The sequence below is a fragment of the Peromyscus californicus genome, unplaced genomic scaffold (genome assembly GCF_007827085.1).
Source record: "Peromyscus californicus insignis strain IS unplaced genomic scaffold, ASM782708v3 Scaffold_9__1_contigs__length_137607984, whole genome shotgun sequence".
Classification (NCBI taxonomy): Eukaryota; Metazoa; Chordata; class Mammalia; order Rodentia; family Cricetidae; genus Peromyscus; species Peromyscus californicus.
Window position 1 is genome coordinate 18958586 of NW_026294617.1, and position 17042 is coordinate 18975627.

The window sequence follows — 17042 nt, forward strand, 5'->3', positions numbered from 1 at the left end:
TCTATCTCTGTTGTTCTTAGGTTTGGTCTTTTCATGCTATCCCGCATTTCCAGGATATTTTGTGTTAGGGATTTATTGGATTTAACATTTTCTTTGACCAATGAATCTATTTTCTCTATTGTATCTTCAAAGCCTGAGACTCTCTCTTCCATCTCTTGTATTCTGTTGGTGATGCTTGCATCTGTAGTTCCTGTTTACTTATTCAGATTTTCTATTTCCAGAATTCCCTGGGTTTGTGTTTTCTTTTTTTGTTTCTATTTCAATTTTCAAGTCTTGAACTGTTTCCCTCACCTGTTTGATTGTTTTTTCTTGGCATTTATTTAAGGTATTTGCTAATTTCTTCCAACTTTTTGTTTGTCTTTTCCTCCATTTCTTTAAGGGAACTTTTCATTTCATCTTTAAGGACCTCTATTATCTTCATAGAGTTATTTTTAAGGTTGTCTTCTTGTGCTTCTGCTGCATTGGGATGTTCAGATCTTGCTTTTGAAGGATCACTGGGTTCTGGTGGTGCCATTATTGCCCTTTCTGTTGTTGAATGTATTCTTACACTGGTGTTCACTCATCTGTTCTTCCAACTGGTGTGGGTTGTTCCTGTGCCTATGTAGTCTGCTGGGGTTGCAGGGGAGGGATGGCCTCGGGAGGATGTTCAGGTGCATGGGGTTGGGCGGTGGAGTGGGTCTTAGGGGGACAGCATCCAGTGGGTGGCAGTGGTGATGGCGCATTCTGGAGGCAAGTCTCTCACCTGCTTGCTGGTTGCTCTCTTATCTCCTATATCAACAGTCCTTTCCTTTGTGTTATCTGTGACCATGGCTTTCCTTACTATGCCAGGCTAGAGGGTCTGTGTTCCTGGTGGGTTGAACTCTGTGATGGCAGGATACATGGTCTTCATTTGTCAATGCCACATGTGTGTAGCACCTTGTTTGGTAGGGTGTGTAACACCCACGCTAACTTCACTGCGATCCTGGGTCTGATGGCAGTGGGGAGGGAATCCTTGTTTCCTTTAATGGGACTTACCAAGTAGTTGGCTCAGCACTGGAATCCCTCTCAGAAAACTTGGCCATCCAAATGGTCAAACTTGCAGTATATATTTGTCTGTTTGTTTATTTATATTTTATGGTATGCGTGTTTGCCTGAATGAAAGTGTGCATACCATCTGCTTGTCTTCTGTCTATGGAGGCCAGAAGTAGGTGTCAGATTCCCTGGAATGGAATTACAGGTTGTTGTGATCTGCCACGGGCATGCCAGGAGCCAAATCCAGGTCCTCTTGGATTTGATAAGTAAGTACTCTTAACCATGGAGCCCTCTCTCTAGCAACATACAATGTTATTCCAAAAGTAACTGTTTTCTAACTTGTAGCTCATATCTTTACATTATTTATGGGCTTTTAAAAGAAGTTGTAGTAGAGCTTGCTTTCTGGCCACATGTATTTCCTGTTTGGTCATTTTTTTTTTTTCCTACAGAACATTCATTAAGATGATGGACTCTCTGAACACATGGGACAGATGGCTATGAGGGGCCTGTAGTAAAATGGGCCAGGCTGTTAAATGTCTCATAGAAACCTGTAGGCATTTAATAAAAGTTCCAAATAGGAAACAAGCAACAACAGTCCATTTGTTTCCTGTGGAAATGTGGTGCACTGCCATCCATGTAAAGGCTTCGATGATTGTTTCTGGAAGGCTTGTCTCATTCTACACTCCTTAGCAAGTGCATATTTTATTTACATGGACAGGAAACAAAGTGTATTTTATTTTTCATTTTTACTTCATTTCTTCAGTTTAAAAAATGAGTATTTTTAAATAACAATATTTAAATATTGTACTGAATATCAAGTATAAGAGAGTGAGGGTTATGAAAACCTGTTACTTGGGGAGGGGATTATGGGTTCCTGAACATCTGGAAGGTTTGGCATGGGCTGGCTGCTTCGTCTTCTCCATCTCAGCATTAAGCAATAGCACATAGAATCCTCTTGAGCCAGGAGAGACTTAGATTGCAGATGTTGTTGTTAGTCTGGTAGAAATCACATGTGCAGACTATGTGATTTTGCCAATGGTGTTTTTCAAGTCCATCAGAGAACCATCAATTCACCTTAGCCTTTCCCTTCTTTCTTTTTTGGCAGAAAATTGTCCATTTTAATAAAAAATTCACAAGTTTTATCCCTAAAGTTGTATTTATCCTTTCAGGCATGGTAATTTAGTCTGATGTAATTTAAAGCATGAGATTGGTGACTTACAAATGTTTATTCTTGATACATGAATTCGAGACAAATGAGGTATCATGTACCTGTCAACCCCAAATGTCGAGACCTTAATAGAAAATTTTAAATGTCTGATTCCATAGTTGACAGTTTCCCCGTGTGTTCCGACAGCTAGCTGTCTTCCCAGCGCTGAGAAAGAAACTGTCGGGGAGCTCTGGGGCTCCACTTGCTTCTCCGGACTGTGTGGTCTGTCAGCAGCCGCTTGGCTCCGCAAGGGGAGAAGGCAGGGTTCTCTAGCCCTGAGGTGGGATACAAACAAGCACTTTCAGCCCCTGCTTTTGGAAATCAGACTAGGCAGCATGTAGGAGGGCGGCAGTGGCGAGCTGGAGGTTGTGGGGTTGGCTGAGGGCCTGGAAGTCGCTCTTCCTCTCTTCAGGAAGTCACTGACTTGTGCTGAAAGATGATAGAGACAGATCCTGCCCCTGTACATGTTTGCTTAAACCCCGGTCCTGGAGGAAAGGGCTTCCTGCCTCCCTGTGCAGTCCGGGCTGTGTGTTTTCTTTGCAGACTGTCAGCAGACTGCTCAGTCTGAACTCACTGAATGTTTCAGTCATGGGGGAAAGGGTGATCAATTTCACAAATTGTCATTTAAAATATGGAAGTCTGTAGACATACACCAACCTCCGCTAGTTGCCTCTAGCAACTTATATTTTAATTATTACTATTATTTTTTAGGAGGCAGAATCTAGCTATGTAGCCAATGTTGGGTTCAAACTCATGAAAATATAGCTGTGTCCTCAGAGCCCTTCCTCAAAAACTATGATAACCCCAAACTGGCTGAAATATAAATGGAAATTTAAATGTATAGGTGGTGGTTTTTCAGATGGTTAGGCTATTCCCCGTCTATGAAAAGGGAATTTTTAAAATGTTATGAATGAGTTTGAAATACCAAACAGCAGGTGAAGGAGTATTGAGAAGTGTTCAGATAGGGTGGAAGGTGATAGCTAGCCCGTGCTGAATGCCCATTTCACTAGACTGCCCAGCCAGAGGCCAGACCTCCTTTCCTCACGTTCTCCTGGAAACGGACTCACACAGTAGGTGGACACACGCCACAGCAGAGCAAAGTAGGGCAACTTGGCAATAACGGCTCCGACTCCTGCTCATGCCTTACTTCAAAAGGAGGCTTTCACCTCTTCGCTGCTTCCCACGTGTCTTCTCCCCATCCCCCTATCATTTTTATTATCTATTTTTCTCTGTTTATTTCTTTTTAAAGGGAGTGTTTTCTTTTTATTGTATGTGTATGGGTGTTTTGCCTGCAAGTGTGTCTATGCACCACGTGTGTGTCTGTTGCCTTAAAAACCAGAAGACAGTGTCAGATCCCCTGCAAGTGGAGTAAGGGATGGTTGTGAGCCACCATGTGGGTGCTGGGAATTGAACCCGGGTTCTCTGGAAGAGCTGCCAGTGCTCTTAAGCGCTGAGCCATCTCCCCAGCCTCTGCTTTAAGTTGTTCACCCTTCTGCTTCCTGACAGTTCTGATTGTCCACGCATCTTCTTGACTGACTAGTGGTTTATTGCTAATCTGTTATACTCAGAATCAGACACAGGGTGATCATGCTGTCACTTTTATAGTCTAATGTAGGCATGAATTTGCAGAGCCTGTGGCCTGGTTAGGAGCTGAAGTAAACTGATTGTGTTTTGTGAAAGGGAGGGAAAGGAAATAAAGAAATAAGGCTTAAAGCATTTGTACAAAAACATGAATCTACACACAGAGACATATACAGACACAGACACACACACACACAAACATATACACATAGACATAGACCACAACACACACAGACGTACACAGATACACAGAGATATAGACACTCAGAGACATACCAGACACACATGGAAAATTGCATGGATGGGGACACACATGTATGGTTTTTTGACCACAAGAAATGGGCATCGTTCTGGTCATATTGCGAAGCGGGACAGTAGCACTCTGTGCACAAAAGGCAACTGTTCATTTCCATCAACTCTACTAATACACAGTGGCATCCATCTCCCGAGTCTCAGGCTATCCAGGTAGACAGTTGTTCACCAAGGACGTTATAGAGTTCAGCCCTAGAATTCGGATTGTCTGTGGGACCTGCTCACAGTCGGATCCTTACGCTAAGGGTCGGGGGTGGGGTGTTTTCCCTGCCCCTTACAGCTGTTATTAGGGTGAAACTGCCGCCACTAAACTGGATTGTGATCTCATTCAGAAGCGATGCACTTCTGGCTCATAGTTCCAAAGGCAATTGTGTCGCTCAGACCACAACCCCTGCTGTCACGCTGCCTGCCTCCCCATGTCTCCTGTGATTGCTCTCTCAGGGACTGCATACAGCTCGGTGTGCCTGTGTTCCCTGACAAAGAATCACTAGTTGTAAGGACCCTTCAGCTTAGGAGCCAGAATGGAGCAGATGGGTGGGAAGCGTATTTCTTTAATGCCTGACCCTGGCCAGCGCCTCATTGATGACTTTGCCCAATCTGGAATACTGAATAATTTACCTCATGAGGATATAAAATGAACAAGAATGCTTTTAATCTAAAAGTCAGCAGCATAGAATGTCATGTGCTCATTAGAAATGATACTTGAGAAAAGAAAAATCGAGAACATTGGCTGTGTTTACTCTGTGTGTGTGCATATGTGTATGTGTCCATACATTTCTGTGTGCATATGTGTGTTTAGGTGTGTGTGGATGCATTTGTATATGTATATGTGCATGTTTATGTCTGTGTGTATGTATAATGTAAGCAAGTATGTATGACTATGTACATGTGTTTGTGTACATACATATTCATTTGTGTATATATGTGTGTGTTTGTATACTAAGCATGTGTATTTGTATATGTGTGTATGTCTGTTTGTGTGTGTATATGCATATGTAGATGTATGTATATTGTGTACTTATATGCGTAAGCTAAAAACTGAAAATGCACACAGAGGTGTGGGCCCTCTTGCTCTGTGGGGCTGAATCTCAAAGGTTACAGGAAGAGAGCACACTTGCTTAAGAGGATAATTTATACTAAAAAGTAAACACAGGCATGTGAGCGGAAAGGGAAATTGCTTCGTTAATTACCTGGTTATCTTATCAGGGCTTTAATTTTCGGGTTTTCTGGAATGCACAGCAGGGTTGTGTTACTTCAGTGGCCTACAGCCGATCCCAATCTCGGGCCTTCCGGAGCCTTGTTCACTCTGTGCTCAAACTTCATGATGTCAGTGGCTGCCTGGGCTGAGGAGGGCTCAGCGGCTTCACTGGAGCCTTCAGCTTTTCTACTGGGAACATACTTCTTTCACAGGAAGGGACAGCTCCTGATTCTGATTCTTCTTTCTCAGGCAAACGCTAGACTCTGAGGTTCCCAAAAGGGGCAAGGAAAAAAAAAACGTGAAACCAATGGAAGTAATTTTCCTCAAAGATAGTTTGGGCCTTGGAACTTTAAGGATTCAAGAGTCACATTAATCCACCAGGGAATACAACAGTTACTTCTCTACTCTTGTTTTTTTTGTTTGTTTGTTTGTTTGTTTTTTGTTGTTGTTGTTTGGTTTTTTCGAGACAGGGTTTCTCTGTGTAGCTTTGTGCCTTTCCTGGAACTCACTTGGTAGTCCAGGCGGGCCTCGAACTCACAGAGAGCTGCCTGACTCTGCCTCCCAAGTGCTGGGATTAAAGGTGTGCACCACCACCGCCCGGCTCTACTCTTGTTTTTTTGAGTGGATCTTACCATGTAGCCAAAGATAGCCTTCAGCTTGCTATGTGGTCAAAATGACCTTGCATTCCAGATCCTCCTGCTTCCACCTCTGAAGTGCTGGGATAACAAGGCTACCATCATGCCTGGGCTTATTTTCTTTGACAGGTCTAAAAATTTTCTACCTCCTTTTGTGGCTTTCATAAAAACATGAATTTCAAATGTGATCCCATATCTGTAGGCTACTAGTCCCAGTATTTCAGAAAAAAAAAAATCATCAGCTGTGGTCAGATGCCACCGCCGGCATTCTCCCTGCAGCCACCTGCCCACATCCATTCCCCTGCAGCTGCCTGCCCGCAGCCATCCCCCTGAAGGCTGGCTGTACTTCTGCCCTGGGTCTCAGCTTCTTCTCTGAAGAGGAGTCACTGAGGAAAGAAGGGATTGCAATTGCTTTCTGAGGAGATGCTTCTTTATTTCACCCTACACAAGACTCCTGGGAGGAAAAGGGAGTGTGACCTATGCCAGGCTGCAGGTGACACACAGAGGCTCAGTAGCCTTCTCTACAGCATGTAGGTTTTCGAATGCTGGCACTAAAGTGTATAGGCAAATCTTGACAAGCAGGAGTGGAAACGTGTAGCGAAGTACAGTGGCTGAACCATTGACACCAGATGACTATAAACAGGCAAGAGATTGTCAGCTGAGGATAAAAGTTCCTATCAGTACATGCCATTTAGCAGGACTTCACACATATGCATCTTGTTATCATACACACCACCCCTGGATAGATGGGACAGAGGCTGCAGGTGTTTGTGGAGATGCCGGGGAAACTGCTTAGATGATTTTGCCATCATCAGCACCACTGCAGGTCAACTGGTGCTGGGATGTGGACCAGGCTCTGGCATTTCCCACTGCATCCTGCACCTGGCTGTCCTTGCCTGAGCCAGAGGCTCTCCTTCCTTTGTCCTGCTCTGAGCCACTGTGTGGTCGCCTGTAGCCTGGGACAGCATCTCATCCTTCTCTCCTCCACAGCAGTCTCATGGAGGGTAAGACGAGGAAGCATCTTTTCATAAAACAATTACAGTCACTCTTTCCTAGCCCACTCCTTTTCAGACAAGAAGCTGTGCTCCAGAAGCAAAGTGGGCTGTTCTGACATGTGGTGGCTCGGCTGGTGGGATGCTGCCTAGCATGCACGAAGTCCTGGTCCTCCCACAGCTCGGCTGGTGGGATGCTGCCTAGCATGCACGAAGTCCTGGTCCTCCCACAGCTCGGCTGGTGGGATGCTGCCTAGCATGCACGAAGTCCTGGTCCTCCCACAGCTCGGCTGGTAGGATGCTGCCTACCATGCACGAAGTCCTGGTCCTCCCACAGCTCGGCTGGTAGGATGCTGCCTAGCATGCACGAAGTCCTGGTCCTCCCACAGCACCACATAGAATCCAGGTAGGTAGGTCACTGAGTGGGATTTTAGGATCCCAGTCCCAGCTTCCTTCCTCACCTCTGGTGCTCTCTCCTTCCTTGGTCACCACGTCAACTGGTGCTGTGATTCTAGCAGTTGGATGGTAGAGGGTGGAGAATCCAGAAATTCAAGGTCATCTACAGCTAGTTTGAGGCCAGGCTGGGTACACAATTCTATCTAAAAAAAAGTGAAACTTAAAATGAAAAATTAGGGCCAGGATGTAGGCCAGGTGCTCTTTCTGCTCCATCAGATTAACAAACATTATTGTCATCAAGAGCAAAAAGACCCAAATTTTTGAAAATCAGTGATGGATTACAACTACTTCTGGCTTCCCTTAGCTGGCTGGAGGTGACAGCCTTTCTGTCGGAGACTCTCTTGTCTCCCTGCCCTGCCTGTGATGGAGCAGAGGACCCCTAGAGACAGGGCAGCCCTCCGAGCAGAGTGTGGCTGCAGCAAGGGAGGGCGACAGCACCGGCTTGCTGGTGGAGCGCAGACCTCAGTAAATGGCCATGCAGACATCCCGTGTTCTCAGCAGTGGTGTCCCTGGAGACTTGAGCAGGACCGAAGACAGGTGAGCTGAGTTTTCCTTCGTCTTCACTGAAGAACTGGAAATGGCAGCCATTGGACATGGAAGTCTTCCCTTCTGTGGGCATGAGAGAGAATAACATGCTTTCGACATTCGGCATTTGGGTCTGCCTAGACTTTGAGAAGGCAACAGATTTCTGTTGGGTGTGTTTGTCCATCCAGTGGAGTCTCAGAGATCTTGAGACTTTGAGTGATTTCTTCCTCTCACAAAGAGTAGGTGATAAGTCATAGATTACACTTCTGAAGCCTGAAGATGGGGCACAGTAGTCAGCTTTCTGTAGCTCTGTCAAAATACCTGAGGTAAATCAACAAAGAGAAGGAAAGATACATTTGGTGGGTGGTTTTAACCATAGTTACTTGGCTCTGATTCTTTGGGACTGTGTTGAAAGGTAACAATGGTGGAAATATGGGGAGAGGGGGGAATGCTTATCTCGTGGTGGCCAAGGAAGGAGAGAGCACCAGAGGTGAGGAAGGAAGCTGGGACTGGGATCCTAAAATCCCACTCAGTGACCTACCTACAATGACCTAGCTTCCCTCTACTGGGACCCGCCTTCTATAAGCTCCACAGGCCTTTAGCATGTAGGCCATTGGTGGACATTTATGATCCAAACCACATTAGTATCCCCCAAAAGGTGTTTGGATTTATGGAACAGGAACTTCAAACTGCCATACAAGAATCAAAGATCCAGACAGGCCATCTAACATATCAACGATAAGTAGCACATGAGTGTTTGAAGCTATAGGCTGACTGCCCTGGGTACACTCACTTGTAGCACCTGAAAGGAGAGGAATCTGTCACATACTGAGCATGGAGAAGCCACCTCCATTCAGACAGTTATGAAGAGAATGTACCCCTAATCTCAGAGTCAGAGCCAAAGCAGGCTTCTGGGCAGCAGACTGACCAGGCCGGCACCAGTGGCTTCCAGAATTCAGTGTGACAGGAAGCTGGGGTTACCCTGGCTACAAGCTGGGAATAAGTAAGACCAATGATTAGGCTTTGAGTGGCTTGGAATGTGAACATTTCTGACCTAGGGGACAGAGATTCCCTGAACACGCAGTCATTTGGTGAGCAGCCCTTTCAACAGTTGGAAGTCAGATAGAAAATAAAAACAATTAAGAAAACTAAAATCACCAAGTTGTTTCATTCGTTTTCCATTTCATCTCATAACACAGCTTCTCAACATTTCACTGACAAGCCAAGCAAAAGGCAGGAGAGCGAACAGAAGGTAAAGCTGAGCCTTCCCTAAGTCACAAAGATCTCCAACAGGGCAAAGGCAAGGCATGGACCACAGAACCTTTCGGCTTTATCAATAAAATGTGTAGCAATGAAGCAACAATGAATTAGGGGACTTGATGCCAATGAGCAGCTTGGACAGCCAGCAGTTGACAGGGAGAGGTTGTTCACAGAGTCTTGGGCCAACTTAGAAACAACGGCTAGCTTTCCACTTCCTCCTCTGGCCTACTGACATCTGATAGCCACCCCAACACTTCCAGGGATCAAATGACTGTCCTGCCGAAGGATTAAGGGCCATCCTATCCCCTTGGCTTGGACACTGGAATTTTCATCAAAATGACTTTGGGTGTGTTGAGAAGGGAATTGGGCAATGAGCATCAGGCTTTAAACATCTCACCTGGAGAACCAACCAGAGGGCCCCCTGGGGAAGGGCTTCCTTCCAGACCTCCAGCAGAGCCATAAGCTTCCCCCAAGCTTCTCTCACATGGGATTAACCTCTAGGTGTGGTGATATTGTGTTCCCCAATATATTGTGCACCTTAATAAACTTGTCTGGGCTCAGAGAACAGAACAGCCACTAGATATAGAGGCCAGAAAATGGTGGCACACACACCTTTAATCCTAGCATTATGAAGGCAGAGATCGTTTGGATTTCTGTGAGTTCAAGGCCACACTGGAAACAGCCAGGCATGGTGACACATGCCTTTAATCCCAGAAAGTGATGGCAGGAAGCAGAAAGGTATATAAGGTGTGAAAACCAGGAACTAGAGCCTGGTTAAGCTTTCAGGCTTTTAGCAGCAGTTCAGCTGAGATCCATTTGGATGAGGACTCAGAGGCTTCCAGTCTGAGGAAACAGGATCAGCTGAGGAACTGTCGAGGTGAGGTGAGGTGGCTGTGGTTTGTTCTGCTTCTCTGATCTTCCATCATTCACCCCAATACCTGGCTTCGGGTTTGATTTTATTAATAAGACCCTTTAAGATTCACGCTACATCTAGGTAGACACAAAGCAAGGACTTCACAGGTCTCAGGCAGGGAGAGTGGGAGAAAACCAAATAGAACAGGCTACTGCCAGCCAGATCTCTGCCTCTTCCAAGGCTCTGTGTCTGCTGGGCGGGCAACTTTTTTGCCCTCCCTAGTCATCATCTTTGAAGGAAGGAGCAGCCTCCCTTCTGTGCTGTGTGATTTTAGTTTTCTTTTTTTTTCTCGTATAGACCAGGCTATCCCAGAACAAGGCAGAGGATGACGACTTTGGACTCCTGGTCCTCCTGCCTCTACCTTTCAAGTGTGTGAGCAGTCATTTTAAGGAGTTTCTTCCGTACATGGAGCCAAGGCTGCTCTCACAGGGAGGCTGAAGGCTGCAGCCTAACCCAGGTGAGCAGGTTCCAGCAAACCTGAGGGAGGGCAGCAGCCTCAGACAGGTCACGGCACCCAAACTCTGACAACTAATACACATGTGAAGAGAATAGGTTTCTGAGACTGGATAGATTCTGGGGTAGACTTGGCAGGGGGGCAGAATCACAGGATGGTTCTCCTGTAGGGCTCCTTTTTTTCTTTTTTGAGACAAGGTCTCATTTCATAGCACTGGCTTTCCTATAACTCACAGAGATCTGGCTGCCTCTGCCTCCCGAGTGCGACTGCACCTGGCTGCCTAGGATTCTCTTTTACTAACACCACCAGTTGCGGCATAGGAACTAGTGATAGCTGAAACCCGAGGTGGAATTTGGCAGGAGTGCTCTGCCCAGGCAACATTGGAAGTTCCGTTGGTCTTAGTTCATACCTCAAAGGGCGTGTTTCTTTACGCTTTGAAAGTCCCCCCCAGCCATTTTCAGGTCTCGGTTTTGAGACAGAGTCACTCTGTAGCCAGGCCGACCTGGAACTGCTAGCGAGTCCCTTGTCTAGGCCTCCCGAGTGCCTCCATTACAGGAGTGTGCCACCATGCCTGGACAGATCACAGGAAGAGCCTCTTTTCCATTGGTGGTTAGTGTATGTGTGTGTGTGTGTGTGTGTGTGTGTGTGTGTGTGTGTGTGTGTGTGAAGTAGTGAGGGCTGGCTGTGGTCAGGGTGCCCCATATAAAACCTGGGCTGTGAGATTCACAGATGACCCCAGCCCCAGCTGAGGTTTCCCATCCCACCACCCCCACCTTTTAATCTGATAGCCATCTTCTGTGGGACCAGCTTTTCACTGGACAATAATACAGATTACTGATGGATTTTTTTTTTCTTATTTGGGAGATTAAGGAGGTGAATATCCCTCCAATGGCTGCTAGTTTCTAAAATACTGGAGCACAGGAGATTTTGTGGTCAGATGTTCACTGTGTGCACCAGACAGCCTGAGAGAGCATTTCGTTGGGTATGAGAGTGAAGAAAGACAATTATGGAGAAAGGTAAGGGAGGGATTGTGATGGCTTCCGACATTCCTAAGTCAGCTATGGAAAGCACCCTCTTTTTACTGTATCAACGACTTGCTTTTTACTCTAACTATGTGGGTTTATGTCACTTGTACAATGTACAAGAGATCTGAATAATTTATGCCAATAAAGTTAGCCTCTTTTTTTTTTGAATAAAAAGTTACCAAGGAAGAATAAAATGACAGTAAAGAGTTGATAAGAGAGCATAGGCAAAAAAATACCAGTCAGGCTGGGGAGATGGAGTCACAACCTTATAGAACCAGCACTGGGAGCTGGGAACAGACATGTCCCTGTGGCTCATTGGACAGCTAGTCTAATTGGTAAGTGCATGTGGACACACACACACACACACACACACACACACACACACACACAGAGAGAGAGAGAGAGAGAGAGAGAGAGAGAGAGAGAGAGAGAGAGAGAGGATTATTTTTTCTGTCAGGAACAGGCATTCTCAATCTGTGTTGGGATGAGACAATTGACCAGCAGTTGTAAACCAAATTCAGGACTGTGCCCACATCTCTGCTTAGGAATGCTCAGCTGTGTGTGGCCATTAGGACATGTAGAGTGCTATAGCTCTCCGTCTTTTTCAGTGAGTTTAGAAGAGGAAAGAAATATTCGACCCTTTTCATACTATACCCTACATCCAAAGCCCACAGGAAATGACAGTTGGATGAAATTATTGTGCTCTATTTTTATCCATCTGAAGGAAAGACATCAAAATTTCTACTGAAAGAAAACCATCAGGTACTCAGAAAGTTCAAGACTGAATGAATATACTGTTTTAATATATATGTGAACCATTCTAATGCATACACATACACTATTGCAATCCATGCATGCACTACTATAATCCATACATGTACTAATATAATCTATGTATGCACCTTTGTGATCCATGCATGAACTATTCTAATCTGTGCACTATTGTGATCCATGCATGCACTACTGTAATCCATGCATGAACTGTTCTAATCTGTGCATGCACTATTGTAATCCATGCATGCATTATTGCAATCCATGCATACACTACTCTAATCCATGTGTACACTATGTATTGAGACTGATATACAGTGGTTTCTGATTCTCTAGTGAGTTTCCCTGCTGCACACACTTCGAGTGTGTCCTCAAGTTTACTGCTGAGTGTTTGGCATGTCCTGGAGAATCCTCTCATAGAGATTCTCTGGCTCCTGGACTTGGTTTCGGGTGCTTCAGTTTCTCTTGGATTCATCTTCAGTATCAAACTGTGGCCATGACAATGACCATGTGCTTTTTTTTCTTGAGTCCACCTAATGAATCAGTAAGCATGAAGATGGCCTGAGCACTCAACTACAACTTACTGTTATCACAAGAAATGCAGAAGAGTGATGTTGCCATGCAATACAATGTTGCTATCTGGTTTCTTTTAAATATCTCTGAGAACAGTTGAAATAGACCCAAAATAAACAGCATGTTTATGGGCTAGAAGATTCAATACTTGATATTCCAACTTCTGCTGGATTAATTTATGAAGTCAATGTTATAGTGAAATTCTAATCTTTTTTTTAGGAGGTTAAAATTGGTAAGATTATAAGATTCACATAAAAATACGAAAGGCAAGGAATAGAAAGGGTGGCCTCCATGTAAAATAAACATGAACTGTTTATATTTCTAACATCAAGATTTATGAAGATACTGCAAGTAACTGAGAGAATATGATATCAGTATAAGAGCAGACAAATTTCCCACTGGAACTGAGTAGGAAAATTACAGCTGGCCATTGTTCCTACTTCAGGAGGCAAACTTGTTAAAAACAAGAATCAGTCCTGTAAGATAACAGCCATACAATCAAGAAAACAAAAGCAAGTCCTCTGCTTATCAAAAGACGTGCTTGTGGATTGAGAAAGCAGTTTGAGCCAACTGTCTGATGAAGGACTCATATTCATGAGGTATCAGGAAATCCCACAGACAGTAAGAAAGAAACAACTCGAGAGAGTGGGTAGAAAGGCGGCCAAAGTGGATATCCACATAGATGAACTTGGATTCTGGGGACCTCAAATCTGGTCCTCAAGCCTGCATGGCGGGTGCTTTGCCAGCCAGCTGTCTCACCTCTCACATCCCACACTGGGATGTGAGAGGTGTTCGTGAGTGCGTATACTTTCTCTACATGGACTTTAACATTTCAGACACTCGCTTCTCACTTAATGAAAAGTTTGCCCAGCTTAAAGAATAAAGGGGAAAATGGATCATTCTTAAAAGACAAAACTATTTTTATGTTAAAATGTCAGTAAAAAAAATTATGAAGCCCCAAATCAACTTTATTCCTTCACATCATACTGTTAAACTAAGAAAATAATATCACATTTGCTTTTAAAATAGGATCGTCCTGATATTTATTTTACTATCTATGTGTGTTTCTGCATGTGCAGGTACCTGTGGAGGCAGAAGAGGCAATCAGATCTCCTGGAGCTGGAGTTACAGGTGTTGTGAGCAGCCCCACATGGGTGCTAGGAACCGAACGTGGGTCCTCTGCAAGAGCAGTGAGAGCTTTGATCAAGCACCGAGCCTGTCCCCACCCAGGAAATGTGTCTTAACTCTGGGAAGAGTCTCACTTGTGCTGGAATTTGATCCTGAATTTCAAACATCTTTTACAAAAAGTGAAAACTGTAAGCAGAAGACGTAATCAGTGTAATTTGCATATTAATTTTTTTTTTGTCTGTGAAGTTTGTAAAAACCACTGTGTGTGCTCACCCCTGCCTCCAACCTCCTCAGGTATGTGCTCACCCCTGCCTCCACCCTCCTCAGGTATGTGCTCACCCCTGCCTCTACCCTCCTCAGGTATGTGCTCACCCCTGCCTCTACCCTCCTCAGGTATGTGCTCACCCCTGCCTCCACCCTCCTCAGGTATGAGCTCACCTCTGCCTCCACCCTCCCCAGGTATGTGCTCACCCCTGCCTCCACCCTCCCCAGGTATGTGCTCACCCCTGCCTCAATCCTCCTCAGGTTTGTGCTCACCCCTGCCTCCACCCTCCTCAGGTATGTGCTCACCCCTGCCTCCACCCTCCCCAGGTATGTGCTCACCCCTGCCTCCACCCTCCTCAGGTATTTCTGTCTGTTTACTTCTTATTTCCTCTTTGTCTTCATTTCTTAACTTTCCCAAGTCTGTTTACTTGAGTGATAGCTCTAACCATTTCTCACAGTCCGAGCCTCCTCTAGACTGGATGATTCACCAGTTGGAAACTAGCTCAGGCTCCCAGGATAATTGTGGAATGTTAGTTCACTGCGCAGAGTGCAAGTTCAGCACGAAAGGGTGTGAGACATGAACTCCAGAAGAAGGCAAAAGTTAAAAGAAGTCAAGTTCAGTTACAGGAAGGAGTCTCCACCCCAAGCTGGTATACATGAAAGAAAAAAAAAAAGCCCTAAACTAACCATTTTACATTCCAAGCTTTCTGAGATGTTATGATTTGCCTCTAAGTTAACAAATAAAACCAATTAACCTGTGTTATCTGCTCAAGAGTCAATACAGAAACACGATCTATTTAAAAAGCACATTGTGGTGATGATAAATTAAAACCCAAACATTCCTGGAGCCAGGAAACTAATCTTAGAAGCTTCTAAGTTATAGTCTACATTAGGGGATTCTTGATTTTAATTTTTTGGGAGGAAATCGAGTAATTATACTACTGAGAACACTGTGTTTTGACCACTTCAGTACTTAGAATTCATTTCTTAAGAAAAAAATCATAAGCTTTAGGGTACTATGGGGTCTCTAAAGATAAACACTTATGTCATGCTGCCTAATGTGGAGGCCTAGGTCAGAAGGTTGCTATAGTAAAGAGTACCTGATTACAGTGGTTTGAATAACCTCAAATACACAACAATCATTTAAAACACAAGTTTCATTTAAGATCTTATGGCTGGCCAACTTGTATGCCAAGACATGATAATTTCAGGATTTTGTAAACAGAGAAATAGTTATTAAGTGTTAATGAGTCTAAAACCCCAAGTTTCAGGGAGTTAGGAGTTACTTGCTCAAGGTTTCATGGTTTAAAAAGTCACAGAACAATGTAAAAATTATTTTAATTCTTCTTTTAAATGTGTATGTCTTAAAAGTGTTGTTACTTCAGTGACCCAAACAGAACAATCTCACACACACACACACACACACACACACACACACACACCCCAAAAATGAAAAACCAGAAAACAAAACAACAATAATAATAGCAACAACAACAATAACAACCCAAACCCATCTGTTTTGCTGTGGGATGTCTTTCTGTATACTGTGAATATGTGTTGCTCTCATTGGTTGATAAATAAAGCTGTTTGGCCAATGGCAAGGCAGAATAAGGTTAGGTGGGACATTCAAACTGAAGAAGGGTGAAGTCGGGCAGACCCTGCGAGCAGCCACCAGGAGAAGCAAGATGTGAGAGAACAAGCAATACCATGAAGCCAGGTGGCAAACATAGATTAATAGGAATGGGTTAAGTTGTTAGAGCTAGTAAGTAATGAGCCTAAGCTATAGGCCATACAGTTTGTAATTAATATAAGCCTCTGTGTGTTTATTTGGGACTGAATGTCTGGTGGACCAGACAGGACACAGGGAAACTTCTAGCTACACTATTTCTTTATAACCCTGGGTTCAGGGTTGTAAATTTGAATAGAAGAAAATGGAAGTGTGTTGGCCTGGTGTATTTTCACACTTCTGTGTGGTAAAAAGGAAGATTCAGCAGCAAATGAGGGCAGGGCACACCCACACTCCTTTCTGAAAGGACTGTAGCCTTAGTGCCAGCGAAAGCACTATAGTAGTGCTCCTCAACTTCCTAAGGCTGCTGCCACCCTTTAATACAGTTCCTCGTGTTGTGGTGATCCCCAACCATAAAATTATTTTGGTATTACTTCATAACTATAATTTCACTACTGTTATGAATTGTAATGTAAATACCTGTGTTTTCCAACAGTCTTAGACGACCCCTGTGAAAGGGTCCTTTGACCTCCAAAGGGGTTATGACCTACAATTTGAGAACCACTGCACTATAGGACTCTCATCACAGCTAAACTCTGGTAGCGCGCTGTTATAGAGATTCCTTGAAGTGTGTGCGCACACTTGTTATTATACCCAGCTTTGGACAAAACAGTTGACAAACACTGGGAGTAACCCTACCAAGGATCACACAAGCAGCCATGATCATAAAACAAGATCTTGAAGCCATTAAGTGGACAGTTATCTCCAAGTATAATGAGTCCAGCTTCTCAAGGAATAGGGCGACTGCACTTTTTCATTCTTGCAAGAGACAATGTGGAAAAAGACATGAGATGCACACGAGGAACTTAATATAGAAATCAAGACTTCCTGACATTGGATTGAATGTTCACCAGGTTCCTGAAGTTGGCATCAATCTCTTTCCAGAGGTCTCAGGACTGAAGCATCAACAACATTGAAAGAATACCTCGAGGCATAAACACTGTTGATTGT

The 17042-nt window shown here is 44.3% G+C and overlaps 1 long non-coding RNA gene across 1 annotated transcript in view; it reads left to right on the forward strand.

Moving 5' to 3' along the window:
- The window catches only part of LOC128105647 (uncharacterized), a 37793-nt gene extending 21890 nt beyond the window's left edge, over positions 1 to 15903 (forward strand). The window contains exon 2 of the long non-coding RNA XR_008216434.1: positions 13993 to 15903. This is a non-coding gene — a long non-coding RNA (uncharacterized LOC128105647). The remainder of the gene's footprint in view (positions 1 to 13992) is intronic.
- The last annotated feature ends 1139 nt before the right edge of the window (positions 15904 to 17042 follow it).